At 33.4% G+C, this 23,864-nt stretch overlaps 1 protein-coding gene across 3 annotated transcripts in view; it reads left to right on the top strand.

The window, feature by feature from the left end:
• LOC114340056 (uncharacterized) overlaps window positions 1-23,864 on the top strand; it is a 74,503-nt gene that overhangs the window by 39,943 nt on the left and 10,696 nt on the right. Inside the window, exon 6 of one of the 3 annotated variants that reach the window (XM_028290776.2) lies at window positions 20,309-22,909. The exons of the other annotated variants lie outside the window; for them this stretch is intronic. The gene's annotated coding sequence lies outside the window, so the exon portion shown is untranslated. Of the gene's footprint in view, window positions 1-20,308; window positions 22,910-23,864 lie in introns of those variants that run through there. 3 annotated transcript variants of the gene reach the window in all.

The raw sequence follows: 23,864 nt of genomic DNA on the forward strand, positions 1-23,864 counted from the left end.
CGGTACCATTAGTTAAACACAGTGTTTTTAAAACTTTTTTGCCTCCTTATATTTTTTCGAGAAGGCACTTTTTATCGAGATATTACTTCTTTTTTAATATGGTTCAAAATATACCTAAAAATTTAAATCATAAATAAATTTTCATATTACAGTGGAACCTCGATAAGTCGGATTAATCGGGACCGCTGCCAATCCGGGTTATCAAAAATCCGGGTTAGCCGGAGAATATGGTAAAAATTAATAAAATACGGTGTACTTACAGATAAACTCCATTATAATTGCCAAAACATGAAATACATAGCAGAGTACATCGAAATTACGTACAATTATAAAAAGTATTGTTCTTGTCTTGTAAAAAAATCAGTCAAAGTGAAAAAATGTTTGTTTTGTCTGATGAAAATCGGTCCGGATTAGCCGGACTTCCGGGTTATCGGAGGCCGACTTCTCGGGGTTCCACTGTATTACCAAGTCTCCATAATCGTACTTAGCCATATACAAATATGTGGTGGATTTGATAAATATTCAAAATATCTCGATAAAAACTGACTTTTAGAAAAAGTACTAAAGGTAAAAAAGTTTTTAAAATATTGTGTTTAACTAATGGTACTACAATAATAATTAAATTGGAACGTACACAAAAGTTTGGGGGGGTTTAAAGGAACAATACCCCCATAAATTTTTTATGGGGTGTCCAAATTTCACTATAATTTTTTCTTAAGATACTACTACTATAAGAATGTCACATGTTTATTTTCAATAAAAGATCTCTAATAGTTTTCGATATATTGGAAAAAATCGATTTTCATTTTGTAACTTCAAAGGGCTGTAACTTTTTTTATGTGCACATTTGTACTAAGGTAAGTTAGGTTCAAACGAACTATTTTTGGTCCCAGAATATGTGATTAAATTTATGACCTGTATTTTTGTTACACCCTGTGTTGGAAGAATTTGGCATACCATCAAAATTAATACGACTAGTGCAAATGACAATGACAGAAACAGAAGCACAGGTATGTATTCAAGGACAGATCACTGATGCGTTTACGATAACGCAAGGACTGAAACAAGGCGACGGACTGGCTCCAACGCTTTTTAATCTTGTTCTTGAATATGTAATTAGACGGTTGACGGTGAGAGGAAATAACATGCTTACAAACAAATCTATCCAATTAGCAGCATACGCAGATGATATAAACATAATGAGCAGAACAATGAATGCAGCGGTAGAAACCTACTAGTCCAGGGCGCATCTGTTTTGAGATGGACGTTGAGAGGTGACTCAAATTTTTTTGCAGAAATTGCTTGAAAATAAATCAGATAATAATATTTGAGTTATCCTCCCTCTCAAAAAGGTCCGGAACATTGTTTAAATAATCAAAATGTCAAAAAATAAAGAAAAAATTCGATTTTTGTCTTCGTTTTTTGATTATAACTTTAAAAGTATTCATTTACGAGAAAAGTTGTACTAACATAAAAGTTGCGTAATTAAATTTCCTATAACATAGAATTAGTTAAAAATTTAAAAAATAGTCACCCTAGTTGCAAAATAGCAATAATTGCGAAAAAACCATACAAAAACAAGTATTCGCATTTTACTTTTTTCAACCATTTATGCTACACTTAGGACCTTCACATTTCACTCAGAAAAACTTTATAATACAGGTAAACAATACTATAAATTTCATTAAGCTCGGTTCAATAAATTTTGCAAAATAAATTTTGCAATCCAGCTTTCGCAAAAAAAATCATTTTTTCAAAATGTTACAGGACTGAAAATAAAGCAGATAGCAAGTTGAAATTTTTTTTGCTTATAGAAGTGTACTGTACCTTTCATTTGCAATTTACAAAATTAAAACCGATTAATTACCACGGCGTCAGGAAATTTTTTAAATAAACATTAGTTTTTGGTGCTACGCGCAGGACAGCTGTGTTCGATTCACACAAGTTGATTTCCACCAAAATTTCTTCCAATCTTTATCTAATATATTATTTTCTTACTCTATATTTTGTTGTATTTTAATATTTTAATTCCACAAAAATCAAACTAATTTTATTATTGTTTGTGAAATATTGTTTAAACAATTGCATATTATGTTTAAAAATAATAAACTTTTATTCTCTTAGTTAAAATATATGAACAAAGAAAGTTTTTGCTAATTAAAGTGTTATTTCAAAGGATAGTGTATGTGTTTTTATTTTGCAATAAACAAATTTATTTATTTATATCGAAATGTAATAAAAATTAAAATGTATCAATCATTATCAACGGTTATTGGAATGTCCAATCAGAGCAAACTATCCGCTGGCCTGCGCGTAGCACCAATATTTAATGTTTATTTAAAAAAAATCCTGACGCCGTGATCTTAATCGATTTAAATTTTGCAAAATTGCAAATGAAAGGTACAGTACACTTCTATAAGCAAAAAAAATTTCAACTTGCTATCTGCTTTATTTTTAGTCCTGTAACATATTGAAAAAATGAATTTTTTTTGCGAAAGCTGGATTGTAAAATTTATTTTGCAAAATCTATGAAATCGATCTTAACGAAATTTACAATATTGTTTTGCTGTATCATAAAGTTTTTCTGGGTGAAATATGAAGGTCCTAAGTGTAGCATAAATGGTTGAAAAACGTAAAATGCGAATACTTGTTTTTGTATGGTTTTTTTCGCAATTATTGCTATTTTGCAACAAGGGTGACTATTTTTTAAATTTTTAACCAACTCTATATTGTAGGAAATTTAATTACGCAACTTTTATGTTAGTACAACTTTTCTCGAAAATAAATACTTTTAAAGTTATAATCAAAAAACGAAGAAAAAACTCGAATTTTTCCTTCATTTTTTGACATTTTGATTATTTAAACAATGTTCCGGACCTTTTTGAGAGGGAGGATAACTCAAATATTATTATTTGATTTATTTTCAAGCAATTTCTGCAAAAAAAAATTGAGTCACCTCTCAACGTCCAAATGTACTAATATTTTTACAGATGCGCCCTGGTCTATACGTTGAGTTGAAATGAGTTGAAACAGAGTGCAGAAGCAGTAGGGCTAGCAATAAATACAAATAAAACAAAACTACTCATACAAACCAGATCAAATAGACCGGCGCAACAACACTTTATTGACGATATAGAACATGTGAATAGATTCACGTACCTAGGAATGGATCTGGTTGCAAGCAATGAAGAAGAACCGGAAATAAATAGAAGGCTTGTGCTGGCAAATAAAGTCTATTTCGCGATGGGCCACATATTCAAATCGCGAGACGTACACCGGAAAACAAAACTCCGGGTATATAAAACAATAATCAGGCCCATAGTAAGTTATGGCTGCGAAACATGGGTGGTGGTGGTGACACAGAAATCTGCCAATGCATTAGATGTGTTTGAAAGAAAAATATTACGTAGGATACTGGGCCCAATAAGTGAAAATAACAACTGGCGAATTAGGTATAATAGAGAAATATACGAGCAATATAGCGAACTAACTCTAGCACAATACACTAAACTGCAGAGATTACGGTGGGCAGGGCACGTGGTCCGCATGCATGAGAATAGAATCCCCAGAAAATTGCTAAATGCAAGAATGCAGGAAAAAAGACCTGTTGGAAGACCTAAAAAGAGATGGGAAGACGAAGTCGATGAGGATGCCAGGAACTTCCTGGGAACGCGTTCATGGAAAAGAACAGCGGTAAATCGAAATGATTGGAGAAGCTTGTTGAAGGAGGCCAAAGCTCGATTTGGGCTGTAGTGCCATTGGATGGATGGAGAGGACCCAATATTAAACCTTGTGGTACTCCACACACAATGTTTTTGAGACTAGAGTCAGTATCATTTGCTCTAACTAGTTGTTTCCTATTATTCAAGTAAGATTAGAACCAATTCAAAGAAATACCTGGAATTCCATAAAAATTTAGTTTTTTAATCAAAATGTGATTTGCACAATCAAAAACTTTGGCATAGTCACAGAAGTCACAGTTTGGCAAGAAGAAGCAGCAGCTGTACCATGCTGAATATTGTAAAAAGTAATACGATCTCTCTTCTTAAGACGCATAGAAATGGGTGACATATTTAATATAGCAAGTAAATCTGCATCATTGTAGTCGTCCAAGATGTTTAATTTGAAAGCATTCTGTTTTAGAAATGTATGTTCAACACGACATAAGGTATCAGTATGCAAACCATTAAAAGGTGACCATATACAGGACGCATACTCAAGATGGGGACGGACAAGAGAGCAATAAAGAGTTTTTAAGGCAGTAATCCCAGTAAAATTCTGCGTGCTTCTTCTGATAAAGCCAAGTATCTGAAATGCCTTGTTGACTACATTATTTAAGTGATCGGAAAGTTGTAGGATTGCATCCAAAGTGACACCTAGATCCTTGATGAAAGATACAGTGTCAAGGCAATGCTGACCAATCTTGTATTCAAAATTGAATGGGGATCTAGACCGAGAAAACGTAATAGCTTTACATTTAGATGGATTCAGACTCATCCCATTTCTTATACAGAAAATCCAATCCAGTAAGTTAATTAGCTCATATTGAAGTTTATCAGTCATTGGGAGATTTTAATCAGACAGCTCAACTTTAAGTCATCAGTAAACAGCAAGAAAAGGAAAAAAGAAAAACATTTGTGAATATCGTTTATAAAAATGTTACAACAGAAGAGACCCAAGATGTAAGCCTTGAGGAACCCATGTAGGAACAAGAATTGTTTTGGAAAGAAAATTACCAATTTTTACTGTCTGCGTACGATTAGACAAGTAGCTGCTAAACCAAGAAATCATTGGTTCATCAACACCAATCATTCTGAGCTTGTGGATCAACATACCATGAGACACCCTGTCGAATGCCTTGCAGAAATCAGTGTAAATTGTATTAATTTGATACCCTTTCTCCAGGGAGTCAAACAGAAAATCTTCTTCTTTTTCTTATACTTGTTGTAGATCTGTCGATCTGCTAATTCCGACGTTGAAGTATTTCTTGAAAGGTAGACCGCCAGCTATCTCTCCCATCTTTTTGGTGGTCTCGCCGGTGGACGCTTGCCTGCTGGTTTTCCTTCTAGCGCAATTCTTGGTAGTCTGTGCTCCTCCATTCTTTTTACATGACTGAACCATTCTCTTCTTCTTTGCCTGCCTCATCTAACTACATCTTGCACGCTACATTGTTCCCTGATGTTGTTGTTTCGTATTCTATCTCTTCTTGTCTTCCCTGCTATTGCTCTTAGTGTCTTCATTTCGGCTGTTCGTAGCATGCTTTTGGTTTTATTGGTGTCTTCTCTTGATTCAATGCCGTAGGTCATAACAGGTCTGATGCAAGTTTTATAAATTCTAACTTTGCTGTCCATTCTCATATATGCGTTATTCCAGACCACATCTCTCAAACATCCCGACAAGCTTGTTAATTTGTCCTCTTAGGTCTCTGACTAGGTCATGATAACTTGATAAGTCTACACCTAGATATTTGAACTGGTTTAGCTGTTCTATGGGTTTCCCCTCTACCACGAGCTTGCATCTAATTGGATCTTTCGCAATGGTAATGCTTTTTGCTTTCTGCGTGGATATGTTCATGTTGAATCGTCGACAGGCTTGGTAGAATCGATAAATTTGTCTTTGTAGGTCATCCTCATCCTCTGCAATCAGGGCTGCATCATCCGCATAGCACACTATACTGATTCTACTGTGGCCGAGTCTGTATTCTAGTTGTAGTGATTTCCTGCCTGATTCCCCCTGGTATGTTGGCCGTAGTGGTGTTGTTTGATTAAATTTTTTTCGTGTTGTTATTGTTAATTTGTTTTATGACTTCAACAATGTTTGCCGGTATCCTTTTTTGCTCATTTTCTTTATTATATCGCTAAGTCTGACTCTGTCAAATGCTTTCGTTAGGTCTACGAAGCAAATATATGCGGGTTCGTTATATTCTATCGACTTTTCTTTCACTTGTTTTATAACAAATGTTGCGTCCGTCGTCGACCTGTCTTTTCTGAATCCTTGCTGTTCTTCTCTGTTCTTTATCTGTGATTCCAAGTTTTCCTTGAGTATGCCTTGAGAATAACTTCATTGTCGTATTTAAGAGAGTTATTCCTCTGTAGTTGTCCGGACATGATCTTTGTCCTTTCTTAAAAATCGGTATTGTGATACTGGTGTGCCAATCTTGTGGTATCTCTGCTCTCTCTAAGATTTTATTAAACAATGTTGTGAGACAATTAGTGAGTTTCTGACCGCCGAATTTCAGCAGTTCGTTCGGTATTCCATCAGTACCTGGCGATCGTCTATTCTTTAAGATCTTCATTCTCGCTTCTACTTCAGTTTCTTTAATGATATACCTGTCTTCTGTTTTGTAATCGTGTTTGTCATTGGCGTCTTCACCTTTGTAGGGTTCTCTGAAATATTTTCCCCATGTCTCAGTTGGTATCCCCTTTGACTGTACAAATTCATTTACTGGTTTTTTCTGTTGTTTAGCATTATCCAAACATTTCTCTGTGCGCCATAGATGTCGTGATCCATGTCACTTGTGAACTTGATCCAATGCTCTCTTTTTATTGCTCTTATTCGCTAATTTATTCTGTTTCTAAAAAAAATCTACATAAGGTAATAAGTTCAGCTCAGTAGATTTATGGGGTCTAAATCGTTAAGTTTAGACTCGAGTAAAGGAGTTAAAAAGTCACAAACCAGACTCTCAAACACTTTGGGTATCACACCAAGGATGCTAACAGGACGATAACTATTAACAAGAGACTTATCCCCGTCTTTAAATATAGGCTTAAGACAACTTTCTTACCAGTAATCTGGAGAAACACCAGTTTGCAGGGAACAGTTAAATATGTGATACAATGGCCTGGAAAGGTTAAAACTACATTTCTTTAAGAAGAAAGGAGGTATACCGTCAGTGCCTGGGCCCATATAGTCCGATTGACATGAAATTTGGCATACACATAGCTAACAAGTCAAAGAAAAAAAGTGATATTGTGCCGATATGTGCTTTTGCCCTGGGGGTGGTTTTCACCCCCTCTTGGGGATGAAAAAATATTCGTCCAAAGAAAGTCAAGAAATGGATAAGCTGGCTAATTTTAAGTAACTTTTGTTCTATAGAGTTTTTTCACTAAGTCAATACTTTTCGAGTTATTTCTCAGTGAATATGTTCATTTTTTCAACAAAATAACTGTACAATAAATATATTATACACGGCTCACTAAAATAATTAGTTACGCCCCTGTACTACTGATTACTTAAAATTCAAGTAGTATTTATGTAGACCTTTCTGGAAACTCCAGGTTATTGTTGAGACTTGCATTTCAACCCCTCGCCGCAGCAGATCGTCATTAGCTTCCAAACGAAAATCATCTCTCTCTACTTTACGTATTGCCTTAACAATAACCACGCTTTTAGACGGTTTTTCGCAAATAACTCAAATAGTAAGTATTTTGTCGAAAAAACATTCTTAGCAAAAATATAGCCTGTAAAATTTTTTAAAAAATGGTGTATATATCACGTCTCTACACCTAGTAGAAGCAGAGTTATAGCTAATAAAAAATAGGTTCATATTCGTCAAATTCCAAATGGAATACTTTAACGTGAAATAACCAAAAATGAAGCACATTTCGGGGAAAACTCATTACAACTTATTTAAAGTGTTTAAAAAAGCTTTATTTTTGTTTTATAAAAAAAATTTCTAGCATCAAGATTAAACAAGTTACGCTCAAAATAAAGTTAGTCCCTTTTGGTTTTGGTAAAAAAATCGAGAAAATCACCCCCTAATTAGTATCTTAAATGAACTTAATCGTTACGACTTCACAAGTTTCTTGACTCGTGTATATATTGTTTATATGATCTGTAAGTTTCATCGGTTCAAAGTCCTTATTATTGAAAGGGCTGTAGTTACAAGGGGTTGAACGAGTCACTTATCACGAATGTATGCAAATTTAGAAACACCAAATCTTAATCAATTTTTGTCTAACAGAAAAACAAAAAAATACATGATATTTAGAAAAGCAAATCTGTTTTCGAGATTTGCTTTTTTTATTTTTCGAGATTTTTGGTATCTAACAATTTTTAAGTTATTTTGAAAAAAAGCATATTTTTCAAAATTTAAATTTTTAAAAATTTTACTTTGAAACCAAATTTTTTCAAAAATAAGCACTTTGAATCGATGAAACTTACAGATCATATAAACACAACATAAGTAAAATAATTTGTGGAGCGGTAATGATTAATTTCATTTAAGTTGCTAATTAGAGGGTGGTCTTCCCGATTTTTTTTTTTTTTTTTTTTGAAAAAACAAAAGGGACCAACTTTATTTTGAGCGTAACTTGCTTAACTTTAATGCTAGAAACTTTTTGTAAAAACAAAAATAAAGCTTTTTCTAAACACTATAAAAAAGTTATAATAGGTTTTCCCCAAAAAGTGCTTAATTTTTTGTGTTAAGAATCGTTCCTAAAAAATGTTGACTTTACTAACAGAGAAAATAGTGCGTAATTATTAAACTGCGTAGAACGTCAAGATCATAGTTATTGTATTCATTCTGTTTTAGAACGTCGCGAAGAACAGTCAATTATAAAACAGGTCGCTGGGACTTTTCTGTTGGTTTATGTTGTAATTGTTAGTTTTATTACAACAATAAAAATTGAAAAGTATATTGGCTTTAATTACATTCATTGTGCAATCAATAGCGGGACCAAGTCCCCAACATAAGTGGTCCTTCGAGCCGGATGGTAATAAGTGGTCCAAACGAAGTCGGATGGTAATAAAATTTTAATGGTTTATGGTTTTATGGATTTCAAATGCTGATGAAGTTATCGACTTTTTACAACTGTTTTGTGCAAAGCTGGTTAAAATTGGAGATTGGTGAGTCGTTAACATTTCCTTATATTTTTATTATTTCCTGTTACATAAACATATTCCCAATATATTTGAACTAGTTGGTTTTGGTTTAATAATTATAATAGTACAGGGTTTACTCTTTTTAAAGTTTAAACTATAATTCTATTATTAATAAGTTGACGGAAGGTTTAGTAAGAAAGAGAGGGACTATTAAGGGAAAATTAACTATTTTTACAAAATTTGTAGATAGTAGTAATATTGTTGAGGGGAAAATTAATGACGAACAATTTCTTATTGAATTTGAAAGTAGATTATCTAGAGCGGAGAGACTGTTGGATGAATTTGAAGAAATTGAACAAGAAATGTTGGTTTTAGATGACAAATATAATGGAGAGTCTGAATTAATAAATTTTGAAAACTTATTTTATAAAATTATTTCGAAAGCTAGAAAGATTGTGAATGACAGTAGATATCCTGGTAATGCTAATGATAATCAAAGTTTGGTCAGTGACGTATATGGTGGGGGGGCTAAGATTAGGTTACCTCCAATTCCGATAGCAAATTTTGACGGTTCTGTAGAAAATTGGTTAGAGTTCAAAGATTGCTTTGAAAGTCTTATCCACAATGATAAAAGTATTCCTGATATTCAAAAATTTCATTTTTTAAAGCGAGCGTTACAGGGTGATGCCGCTAAAGTTCTGCAGAAGCGCCAAACGTCAGCAGTTAGTTATAATATTGTCTGGAAACTTTTGTGTGACAGGTATGACGATACTCCCATGTTGGTTGATTATCATTTAGATGCATTGTTGTTGTTTCCAAATATGGTAAAGGAGTCAGCTGATCATTTGAGAAATATGTTGGATACTATGACAGAAACCCTGTTAACGTTGGAAAAGCTTGACATTTCAGTGGAAAATTGGGATCCAATAGTTATACACTGCCTAACAAAAAAAATTTGACGACATTACATTTAGATGTTGGGAGGAAAAGCGGCCAAAGGGAAAAGTGGCTACTTTGGATGAATTCAAAACGTTTTTAAATGAAAGGGTAGATACTTTAAAGAATATTGAGAGGAATTCAAAAAAGGTTAAGGAAAATAAGGAACATAGCGCTGGTAGCCACAATAACAGAGGACATAATAAATGGCAACGACATAAATCATTTGTGAACACAGAGTCAAACTTAACAGAGACTAATACATTCAGTGTAACAAGTCAAGATCCGTTTTGTCATTATTGCAAAAATAAACATTACATTAATAACTGCGTGGAATTTGGGAAATTAAGAACTTTTGTGAGGTACGAACAAGCAAAAAAGTTGGGCCTTTGTCTAAATTGTTTAAAAAAGGCAAATCATACAAGTAAATACTGTAAAGCAGGTAACTGTAGGAAATGTGGACAAAAACACAACACGATGTTACATTATGATGTAAGACCAAATACAGCTACGGAAGTTGGTCGACCTGGTGGTAACAAAGAATATGATGGAGCGAAAGCTGGAGAAGCTGGTAATAGTGGTGGTTTGCAAGTTGGAACGTCTTCTTCACAGGCGTTAGAGGTTACACAGCATGTTGGGTCGGTTGTTTTGGATAATGGGATAGAGGTACCAGGAGAAATACTATTAGCAACCGCATTAGTACAGGTGATGGCAAAGGATGGCTCATGGCAAACATGTCGTGTTTTATTGGATTCTGGGAGTCAGCCAAACCTGATTACTTCTGAGTTAGCTGGTAAGTTGGAACTTCAACAAGATACAGTCACAATCAGAATTTTTGGTATCAATCAAAAGTCTTCTGGTGTTAGTGGCAGATGTATGGTTTCATTTAAGTCATTGCATAATAATTTTCAGAAAACAATTTCATGTTTGGTTGTGGCAAAGATCTGTGGTTTGATACCTAGTCAAAATCTAAATATATCTCAATTAGATATACCCCCTCATTTACCGCTAGCTGATGCTGGATTTGGATTTTCTGGTAAAGTGGACATGTTACTAGGTGCCGAGATGTTTTATAGTCTTCTTTGTGTGGGACAGATTAAATTATCTGAGTTTCAACCCGTGTTGCAGAAGACATTGCTGGGGTGGATACTGGCTGGACCGATGCAGAATCCACAGACGTATAACTCAACTATGTGTAATTTAAATGTAGTTGACATTCAAAATCAGTTGGAGAAATTTTGGGCCGTGGAAGAAATTCCTCAAGAGAGGCAGTCATTGTCTGTTGGTGAATTAGAGTGTGAGAGTATATTTGTGGAAAATACCAAGAGAGAAAAAGATGGTAAATTTATCGTTAGAATTCCATTTAAAGGAGAGTTGGAGCATTTGGGGGATTCTAAACTTGAAGCTAAGAATAGATTTTTAGCGTTGGAAAGAAGGTTAGAGAAAAATGTCGTTCTGAAGGATATGTATGGCTCCTTTATGAATGAATATATATCACTGGGTCACATGTCAGTGTCAGAACCTTCAGAAAGTGAAATAGCTTATTACCTTCCTCATCATGGAGTGTTGAATGAAAATTCAAGCACTACTAAGTTGCGAGTTGTCTTCAATGGTTCAATGAAAACAAATACGGGCGTGTCTCTTAATGATATTCAGCATGTTGGACCAAAGCTTCAGGAAGATCTTTTGTTGATTTTGTTGAGATTTAGGCAACATCCTAAGGTGGTGTGTGCAGACGTAGCAAAAATGTACCGAATGATTTGGGTATCACATAATCAACGGTGTTTGCAGAAGATATTTTGGAGAACTTCACCTAGTCAACAGCTGGAAGAATATACCTTGAACACGGTAACGTATGGAACGAGGTCAGCTCCATATCTTGCAATCAGGTGTTTGCGACAGTTAGGTATGGATGGTCAAAGGGAGTATCCTAAGGCAGCGGAAGTAATTTTAAGAGACTTTTATGTTGATGACGTGTTAACAGGAGCAGAGACAACAGAGGAATTATTGGAATTATGTACCCAGATGGTGTCAATACTAAAAGCTGGAGGTATGGAATTACGGAAGTGGGTATCAAATGATGAAGAAGTGCAACGGAAGTTAGACAGTTCAGTCTTGGTTGATCAGGTACATTTTGGAGAGAAAGAACAAAACAAAACGTTGGGACTCTATTGGAAATTTAAGCAAGATGAATTGTTGTTTGAAATTAAGTTTTCAGTTGAAGATGGAAGGCACACAAAAAGAAATATTCTGTCGGATGTATCGAAAATATTTGACCCGTTGGGGCTGGTCGCACCTAGTGTGGTTCTAGCCAAAATTATTTTGCAAAAACTGTGGAAGTTGGATTTGAAGTGGGATGAGTCATTACCTTGTGAGTTGGATGGTGAATGGTCTAGATTAAAATCGGATTTCATTGTATTAAATAAGTTAGCAATTCCTAGGCAGGTAGTATGTTCTGGTGTATCAGTGGTTGATATTCATGGCTTTTGTGACGCTTCTATAAATGCTTATGGTTGTTGTGTTTATTTGAGAAGTGTAAATAAATGTGGAGATACTTCAGTACATTTGTTGTGTGCAAAGGTAAGGGTGGCACCATTAAAAAGATTAACTATTCCTAGACTGGAACTATGTGGAGCCCTGTTATTAGGTAAGCTGGTAGCTAAGGCAAAACAAGCAATGACTATAAACTTTAGAAAAACAGTCTTTTGGTGTGATTCTACTGTGGTGTTGAGTTGGTTGAAAATGTCACCCAGTGATGTTCAGGTATTTGTGGGAAATCGTGTAAGCCAAATTCAGGAATTAACGGACCCAAAAGAGTGGAGACATGTTAGGACGGATCAAAACCCTGCAGATATCATATCTCGAGGTATTTTTCCATCATAACTGATGGAGTGTCAAAGATGGTGGTATGGCCCAGATTGGTTAATGTTGGATGAGCAAAAATGGCCTATGTCCGTTCCTGAACCAATTAGTGATATGCCCGAGACTAGAGTGCATGTTGGAACCTGTCAAGATGCTAAGGACATATATAAGTTTCCATTTCATATATTCGGTCACATAATTAGATTAAAAAGGTCTTTGGCTTATTGTTTAAGATATTTTACAAAACTTTCACATAAAGAGACAGTATTGGGTGTTTTAACCCCTGCAGAGTTAACACATGCTATGAATATTTTGGTTAAGTTGGCGCAAAAGGAATCATTTTCGCAAGAGATTAAAGAATTGTCTAGTAAAGGGCAATTGTTGTCTAATAATACCCTACACAAGTTAAGTCCATTTCTTGATGCGAATGGTATCCTCAGGGTAGGGGGTCGACTACAGTTGTCGAGTTTGGAGTATGCGAAGAAGCATCCAGCTCTATTAAGCTCTAAGCATACATTAACAAAGTTGTTGGTTGAATGGGAACATGAACGTCTGTTACATGCTGGTCCTCAGGCCGTTTTGAGTTCAATCCGTGAACAGTTCTGGATAATTGGTGGTAGGAATCTGGTACGATATGCCATTCATAGGTGTGTGCAGTGCTTCAAGGCCCGGCCAGTTCCACTGTCTCAGATAATGGCTCCTTTACCTAAAGATCGGGTAACGCCATCACCTCCATTTTATGTAACGGGGATGGACTATGCTGGTCCATTCCAAATTAAAAATAAGTATGGGAGAAAGTCTATACTTTCAAAATGTTATGTATGTCTGTTTGTATGCTGCTCTACTAAAGCAGTTCATATTGAGTTGGTGTCGGACTTGACAAAAGAGGCGTTTATCGCGTGCTTTCGTAGATTTGTTGCACGTAGGGGTAAACCATTAAAGGTCTTGTCCGACAATGGTACCCAGTTCGTTGGGGCAAATAACGAATTAAAACTATTGGGAGATTTTTTATTGTCTTATTCACAGTCTTTAACAAATTCAGTCAGTAGTGAAAGTATTAACTGGAACTTCATTCCAGCCAAGTCTCCAAACTTTGGTGGTCTATGGGAGGCGGGGGTAAAGTCCTGTAAAAAACACTTAAAAAGAATTTTGGGCAATGGTAATCTTACATTTGAGGAGTTTTATACCATTCTAGTTCAAATAGAAGCTGTCCTAAACTCAAGACCTTTATGTCCTTTGTCCTCAAGTCCTGATGATTTTGAGTCCCTTACTCCCTCTCATTTCCTTATTGGACGACGACTCACCTCATTACCGGATCCTGATGTACGAGAAATACCTATAAATCGATTATCTAGGTATCAACATATGCAAATGCTTCAACAGCACTTCTGGACGAGGTGGTCTTTGGACTATATTACCGAAATGCAGCAGAAGGTTAAGTGGTTTACTGAAAAACCAAATTTAGAAGTTGGACAATTGGTGGTGCTGAAGGAAGACAATCTTCCTCCTTGTCAATGGAAGATGGGACGTGTACAGGAAGTGTATGTCGGCCCTGATAACAAAGTGCGGGTTGCGCGTATTCAAACTGTAAATGGCGAATATAAGCGATCAATTTCAAAGTTATGTCCCTTACCAATTGACAATGTTTAAGAAAATATACTCTTTTTTTTTATGTATTCTTTTTTATGTATTAATTTTTATGTATTCATTTTTATGTACTCATTTATATGTAATCATTGTTATGTATTCATTTTTGTTTGTCCAATTGGGGATTTACTTGTCTTATAAATTGTTTAACTTTATGTTTATTGAAATAATATTTCAAGGTGGGGGAATATGTTAAGAATCGTTCCTAAAAAATGTTGACTTTACTAACAGAGAAAATAGTGCGTAATTATTAAACTGCGTAGAACGTCAAGATCATAGTTATTGTATTCATTCTGTTTTAGAACGTCGCGAAGAACAGTCAATTATAAAACAGGTCGCTGGGACTTTTCTGTTGGTTTATGTTGTAATTGTTAGTTTTATTACAACAATAAAAATTGAAAAGTATATTGGCTTTAATTACATTCATTGTGCAATCAATAGCGGGACCAAGTCCCCAACATTTTGGATATTTCACGTCGAAATATTCTATTTGAAATTTGGTGAATATGAATCTATTTTTCATTGGCTATAACTCCGGTTCTACGAGATCCAGAGACCTAACGCGTACACCATTTTTTTTTTACTTTTTTATAAGCTATATTTTTACTAGGAACATTTATTTCGACAAAATACTTACTTTTTGAGTTATTTGCGAAAAAGCGTCTAAAAATAGGGTTATTTTGTTGAAAAATGAACATATTCACTCGCAAATAACTCGAAAAGTGTTGACTTGGCGAAAAAGCTCTATAGAACAAAAGTTACTTAAAATTAGTCAGTTTACCCATTTTCGGACTTATTTTGGACATATATTTTTTCACCCCCCAACAGGGGGTGAAAGTCACCCCCAGGGCAAAAGCACACATCGGCATAATATCACTTTTTTTCTTTGACATGTAAGCTATACGTATGCCAAATTTCATGTCAATCCAAGCGGTTCTTTAAAATTTAGAGCAAAAACCGTGAAAGAATGGACTAATATTAATATCAAGAAAAGAGAGCTTGGTGTATATTTCTGATAATAAAATTTTATGATTAGTGATATGAGTAGAGAGCGGAATATATGCAACATAACATTACCAAAATATGCGCATATATATGCATTACTTTTACTACAAATATGCAGGTATTTTTTCTAAATTTGTCTAAATATGCAAATGCATATTAAAAATACTCAAAAATAAAACAATATATTAAATATAAACATTTATGTTTAAAAAATTCAACCTACATTTATGTTTAATACATATTTATTTTTCACATAAAATCAAATGAAATGACACACAAAAACTGATATTATAATTAAATTAAGAATCTAAATTATAGTATGAATTTATAATCAAATATTTTTCAAAATTTTCAACTAGCAACTTTTGCCTTCTATCACTAAAAGCGTGTTTGGACACAGAAAAAGTTCGTTCTACATCTACTGATGTTATAGGACAATATTTTAATTTAGGCAGTAAACTAATTTGCCAAGTCGTAAGTAACAAAAGCGGAATTGTCTACAATTTGATGGATTTTTGTATTTTGATGCTTCTCTCTATGTCCGTCTTTATAGAAGTAAAAGTCGAATTTGTCGAATAAAAACACTCTTTCCAGAAAAATTTCTTTTGTGGGACATGATGCTTTTGTTTGTCAGTTCCTCATTTAAAAAATGAAATGTGAAAATGAATGTAACTTACGATTTTGGAACAGGCCTTGCAAAATACTTTGTCTCCACTTAGCTTTAACTCGGGAAAACACTTTATCCAAGCACTTTTTTGAATGGTAGACATATTTAAATTTAATATATATCAATCACTTCAAAAACACTAAATACGATACAACGTTTACTTTAAACAAATGTTGGCCGGAAACTGACAAAATAAATATTAGACCCTTAAAAGCAGGTAGGTACCTACGACTTGCTACGCTAATAAAATAATATTTTTCTGGGAACACCCATAATTGTTAAATTCAGGTAGTAATGGGAAAGTCCAGATAGATAATAATGAGCGATAGATAGATAAATAACGAGCTCGTTCATATCGAAGTTATAAAATTCCAACTAAGAGGAAAATTTTAAACTTTTATATAATTTATTTTTAAAATATGCAAAATAAATCGTGTTTAGCTTAAATATGCAATGTGTTTGTTGTCTGAAAATATGCAATATATGCATCTATAAGCACTTTGCATATATTCCGCTCTCTAGATATGAGTATTGGATAAAGATATCCAGTGATCCAAAATTATTGTTATCATAGTGGGCTCTGAAGGACAGATATGTCCTTGTGTACAGTGCAGGTCTATGATTAATTAAGATATAATTCAGTTTACGTCAACTTTGACTATGTTCAGATATACTTGTCAGTTTACGTCAATTTTGACTTTTCAAGTTTTAGTATACGCTCTGAGCTTCGCTGGTGGCGCTCCTAGCGGATTACTGGAATTATCTTTCACCGGTAATTTTTAAATTTATTATTTAATTGTTATCGCTTAACATTTACAACGCAAAAAATTAATTAAACTGTAATCGATTTTTTTAAGATTTTGCTAATCATTTTGACGTTCTATTGATAAAATATGAATTGCTTACTTCGGATACTTTCACAATTATCGTGTAGATGGCGGTAAGATTTTTAGATTAAATTGTAATTACATATTACGGAACATTAAAAAAACTTAAATTCAGTATTTAAAACGTAAGTATATTTAAGGTAAAAATATATACCACAGCTTTGACCAACTAATATTTTTTATAATTAATGTTTTTAATTTTAATTTTACATTAATCACTTTGACATTTATGTCAAATTTCCGGTAAACGTTTACAGACTTGCCACTACTGGCGCTCGAGAATTTGTAAATATCCCCTCTACGTACGAGCTCACAGCGGATAGAAATTTATTATTAAAAATGGTTTTCAAGGATGACTAAAAGCGATATATGCTCGAAATGTATTCTAAAGTTGCAAGAAGCTTTTAATTACTGTCTTAATAAGGTAACCAATATTTTTTTCAATTTGGCAAAAAAGTTAAATACTGATGAAGTATATATAGTAAAGTGTTTTGAATCGTCAACAATAGATGGAATAGTCCATTTATTATTATATACTCCCGTTAAAGGAGAGGCCGTATACTCGTACAAACCTTGTTTAATATATACAGGGTGTAACAAAAATACAGGTCATAACTTAAATCACATATTCTGGGACCAAAAATAGTTCGAATGAACCTAACTTACCTTAGTACAAATATGCACATAAAAAAGTTATAGCCCTTTGAAGTTACAAAATGAAAATCGATTTTTTCGAATATATCGAAAACTATTAGAGATTTTTTATTGAAAATGGATATGCGGAATTCTTATGGCAGGAGCATCTTAAAGAAAAATTATAGTGAAATTTGTGGTCCCCATAAAAATTTTATGGGGTTTTGTTCCCTTAAACCCCCCCAAACTTTTCTGTACGTTCCAATTAAATTATTATTGTGGTACCATTAGTTAAATTCAATATTTGTAAAACTTTTTTGGCTCTCAGTATTTTTTCGATAAGGCAGTTTTTATTGAGTTGCGGCTTCTTTTTTAATATGTTTACATAAAAATTGTATGGGGCTTTTGTTCCTTTAAACCTCCCAAATGTTTGTGTACTCTCCAATTAAACTATTACTGCGATACCATTAGTTAAACAAAATGTTTTTAAAACTTTTTTGCCTCTTTGTATTTTTTCGAGAAGGCAACTTTTATCGAGATATGGCTTCTTTTTTAATACGGTTCAAAATATACCTAAAAATGTAAATCATACATAAATTTTCATATTATTACCAAGTCTCCATAATCGTACTTAACCATATACAAATATGTGGTGGATTTGACAAATATTCAAAATATCTCGATAAAAACTGACTTTTCGAAAAAGTACTAAGAGCCAAAAAAGTTTTAAAAATATTGTGTTTAAGTAATGGTACTACAATAATAATTTAATTGGAACGTACACAAAAGTTTGGGGGGGTTTAAAGGAACTAAACCCCCATAAAATTTTTATCTTCTTCTTCATGTGCCGTGCTCGATTATCGAACGTTGGCTATCAAATTGGCTATAGTAATTTTGTTAACGGCAGCTCGGAATAATTTTTATAGGGTGTCCAAATTTCACTATAATTTTTTCTTAAGATGCTACTGTCATAAGAATGCCATATGTCCATTTTCAATAAAAAATCTTTTAATAGTTTTCGATACATTGGAAAAAATCGATTTTCATTTTGTAACTTCAAAGGGTTGTAACTTTTTTTATATGCACATTTGTACTAAGGTAAGTTAGGTTCAATCAAACTATTTTTGGTCCCAGAGTATGTGATTAAATTTATGACCTGTATTTTAGTTACACCCTGTATAATCCGGTTCTCTTCTACTGCGAGGTGTAGGGAACCTTTTTGAAGTTGTTAATAAATTATTGCTTTCAAAATATACTCAAATTGTATTTTTAAACATCTTATTTATTTTATATAGGTACTAATTAAATTCACTACCTATCAAAAATGTCAGTTATATTTTATTAATACCTAATTTAAAATTTAGTTTGACAAGCAAATTCATATCGCCCTACAAGCCTACTCCCAATAATGTCGAAAGTATTAGAACGGCTACTATTACATAAAATCGAGCAAGTTGTCCCCATGCGATAAACGAAATTATACCACAACACCAATTCGGATTTAGACGTGAACACTCAACCATCCAACAATGCCACAGAATAGTAAATATAATTAAAACAACTCTTGAAGAGAAAAAGTTCTGCGCTGGAGTGTTTCTCGATATACAACAGGCATTTGATAGGGTATGGCATCAAGGTCTACTCTATAAACTGAAATTACACCTAACAGACCAACTATACTTTATTCTAAAATCGTATCTTACTGACCGATACTTCCAAGTCAAAATTGAAGACAACTTCTCAAATTACCACATCAGCCAATCTGGCGTACCACAGGGTGTCGTTCTTGGCCCATTTCTGTATCTGATATTTACAGCCGACATCCCAACCAGAAAAGATACCTTCTTAGCTACTTTTGCTGATGATACGGGAATCTTAGCAGTGGATGTCGACCCTAATGTAGCATCACAAAAAGTACAAAATCATTTAGACCAATTACAAAACTGGCTCAAGCGATGGAAAATAAATGTTGATGCCAGCAAATCAGTACAAATTACTTTTACAGCCAGAAAATCTACATGTCATCAAGTTTCTATAAATAATACTCCGATTCCCATCAAACCAGTTGTAAAATACTTGGGATTGCATCTGGATGAAAAACTCATATGGAAAACGCGCATTGAAACTAAACGTAAACAATTAGACCTTAAACTAAAAAATATGAACTGGCTATTTAACAAGAGGTCTCAGTTATCTCTTGAAAATAAACTTCTTCTGTACAAAGCTATACTTATACCAGTTTGGTCATAAGGAATAGAACTATGGGGCTGCAGTAAACCTTCAAATACGAAGATGTTCCAAACATGCCAGTCCAAAATACTCCGTATGATAAGTAAAGCTCCATGGTACGTATCCAACCAGACACTTCACAATGATCTGGACATCCCACTAATCAAGGACTTAATAAAAAATCGTTCAATAAAATATAAAAATCGCACAACTGATCACACCAACGAATTGATAAATAATTTATTCACCCAACCACTTGCTGAAAGAAGACTAAAGAGAATATGGCCAGACGACCTACCACAATAATAATTAGAGAACCGTCACTGGACGGTACCTAACTCATGTTAATTGACTTACATACCATTTACTTATTACTTTTTATATAGAGTAGATTGTAAAGATGCAGTGTATCAAAAAAAAAAGTTTGACATTGACGGGGTGTCAAACTCAAATGTAAATATTTGCTTAATTTGCTTCTATGCTTAACAAATTCATATTAAAACAAGAAATACGTAATTAGTGCTTGGATAGCTTTGATGAAAATAATTGTGGATCGCTCATTAGTGTCTAAATAAATTTGTCTGTATACTAAAATGTGTACATTTTGTTTATATTTTAGGTTGTTTACGCAATAATAACATAGTGAAAATGATGAAAACACCTGAACATTCATCTCATAAAGAAGGAAATTTGGGTAGAAACATTGAAGAGAAAACATTAAGTAAACATATGAAAGTACAAACTGAAAATGGGCCTTACACGTGTGCAATTTGTTTAAAACAATTAACATGCGATAATACATACTGGAGAAGAGCCTTTCAAATGTGAAATTTGTTTAAAGCGGTTTACTACAGCAAGTAATTTGAAATACCATTTGAGAACACACACTCGAGAAAAGCCTCACAAATGTGAAATTTGTTTGAAACAATTTACTGCAGCATGTATTATGAAATCACATATGATAACTCACACTGGAGAAAAACCACACAAATGTGAACTTTGAGACAGTTTACTCAACAAAGGACTCTGCAATTACACATGATGACTCACACTGGAGAAAAGAATTACAAGTGCGAAATTTGTTTGAAACAGTTTACTCAAACTAGTAATTTGAAATCACATATGATGACTCGCACTGGAGAAAAACCTCACAAATGTGAAATTTGTTTGAGGCAGTCTACCGAAGCGAATAATTTGAAATCACATTTGAGAACACATACTGGAGAAAAGCCTCCATAAATCTGAAATTTGTTTGAAACAATTTACTGCAGCATTTACTCTAAAATCACACATGATGATTCACACTGGAGAAAAGCCTCACAAATGTGAAATTTGTTCTAAGCAGTTTAATAAAGTCGGTAATTTGAAATCCCATTTGAGAACACACACTGGAGAAAAATCTCATAAATTCGAAATTTGTCTGAAGCAGTTCCCTTTGGCATGTACTTTGAAAAAACATTTGATGATACACACTGGAGAAAAGCATTACAAGTGCTAAATTTGTTATAAACAGTTTACTCAAGCCGGTCATTTGAAATCACATATGGTGACTCACACTGGAGAAAAACCCTACAAGTGCGAAATTTGTTTCAAGCAGTTTACTTTAGCATTTACTCTAAAATCACATATGATGGCGAAAAGCCTTACAAGTGCGAAATTTGTTTTAAACAGTTTACTAAAACCAGTCAATTGAACTTTGAAAAGACACCATTAGACAATTGAGGGAGTCAGACGTAAAAGGGATAAGTGCAATTTTGATAGTTCTGAGATAATCGGCAGTTTTGTGGTAAAATGATTCAAGCGCACATAAACCCGTTTACTACTACTTGTTTTTTTACATAATACTAAAGCTAGTTTTGTGGTAAAACGGTTCAAGCGCAGGTAAACCCGTTTACTACCAATGCAAACTGCAATTGTATTCATTAAATTAAATGCAATGGCGAACTGTAGGGCGAATTATGCTTGAATCCTTTTACCACCAAGTTATAATACCATTTAAGTATGCGAATCTGTACTTCGAGCATGTTTTTAGAAAAGTGCACTTACACCCTTTTACTTCTAACCCCCCTCAATTATAAGAGCTTTATAAGTATTGTTCTGAAGCTACTTTCTTGTTGCACCTTTGTAATTTACTATTTTTCTTGGGAATAAGCGACAATTGTACTTTAAAATTAAATTTATTTGACGTTTTGATTTTCAATTCGGAAATCGTTCTCAAAATACAAAACATTAATAAATTAAAAAAAATTGTTTTTGTTGCTTGCTAAAAAATTAAATTTTATCTGTCTCATTCATATTGACAATTCAGACATATGAGTGGCCTCATGTGTCTCCCATGACATGTGTCATTCGAGAAAAATTGAGATAAATTAGTTTTTTTGTACAATCTCACTTCCTATAGTTATAGTTGATTTGTTGATTTCGCAGTCATGTGGTCACAATACAGCATTCTCATTGGGCTCTTGGGGAGATGTCCGTTTTTGAAATAAACCTTCATAACAGCAGTCTGTTTTTGAAACAAACATTTAACTTTAAAGCTAGAGATAACGTATTTTTCGTCCGTGTTTGAAGGAAACTATTATCACCGTTGAAAAGAACAGGAAAAATCCTATAAGAAACCACTACTAACTAAAGTTTTTTACACATGTCCGTTTTTGATATGAAGCCACTCATATATTATACAGTTTAAAGTAGATACCTTTAAAATGATATTGCCAATACCTATTTAATTAATTTTGCGAGTAAAATAAATGTAAGACCAAATACTTCTATAATATATTTTTTCCTCATGATTTACTATGAGGTCATTAACGGGAGAATTTTACTGTCATCATTACATATGGTTTTTTTAAGACAAATCACATGGTATGATTGTTCTGACGAATATTCTTCAGTTTAAGTTGACTTCATGTAATCATGTAACGTAATCTTACAATATAGTCGCCCCAGCAACGCAGCTTAAAAATATTGGCAATATCATTTTAAAGGCATCTACTTTAAAATGTATAATATATGTCTGAATTAGATAAAATTAAATTATTAGAACTTTTTGACCAAGCAACAAAAACAAAAGTTGTTTATTTTATTAATGTTTTCTATTTTGATAACGATTTGAGACTTGGAAATCTAAACGTCAAATAAACTTAGTTTTAAAGTAAAATTGTGGCTGATTCCCAACAATACATATAGTATTTAGCCTTTATAAGTGTGAAATTTGTTCTAAACAATTTGCTGTTTGTCACATATTGAATATAAAATGTCATTAAAGTTATTAAATCGTTTGCTTTTTCCTCCTTATTTATATTTTCTTTCGCCCCAATAAAAAAATGTATTTACGAATAGTTGTACAGATCTTTATTGCGAAAATTTGGTACTAAATATTCAATATTTAAAAAAAACGGAGGCTCATGTCTACATAACCACAAACTGAAAGTCTCTTTTACTTATTACATTTATATCTTCTACACTTTTGTTACTTTTTATTTTTTTATACAGTGATGAGCGCGCTAATAACCGGCAAAATAACGCAAATAATGGAAAACAATACACGTTAAGGAACAGAGAAAAGAGATGAAATTAGTAGAGGTGTAAAATTATCGATAGGGACATACACATTTACAGTACATTATAAAAATTTTTAGAGAAAATTTTTATAAAATTCTCTCGTCTCTGACAGTAGCAGTTGTCATACTCCTCCGATACATCTAAAGGTGGGAACGTATGTAATGTAACGTAGATTTCGATGGTGAAAGTTCCCAACCTCCTGTGTCAATTTTTGGCTATTTTGTTTTGTTACCTTAAATTAAAGAAAAAATAATTTGTTTTTACTATTTACAGCTCCTATGTCGTTATTTCATTCATTGGCTTATAGATGGCCATACATGAATTAACGACATAGGAGCTTGTAAACAGTCAAAATGCATATTTCTCTTTAATTTTAGGGCAACTAAAAAAATATCTAAAAATTGACATACGAGGTTGAGAACTGTCACCATCGATTTATATGTTCCTATCGATAATTTTACACCTCTACTAGTTTCATCTCTTTGTATTTCACAATGAGTTATGTTTTCCATCTTTTGTTTTTTTTTCGGTTATTAGCGCGCTCATCACTGTATATAGTTTCTACATAAATTTGTCTGTACACTAAAATGTCTACATTTTGTTTATATTTT

This window comes from Diabrotica virgifera, chromosome 6 (genome assembly GCF_917563875.1).
Source record: "Diabrotica virgifera virgifera chromosome 6, PGI_DIABVI_V3a".
Taxonomy (NCBI): domain Eukaryota; kingdom Metazoa; phylum Arthropoda; class Insecta; order Coleoptera; family Chrysomelidae; genus Diabrotica; species Diabrotica virgifera.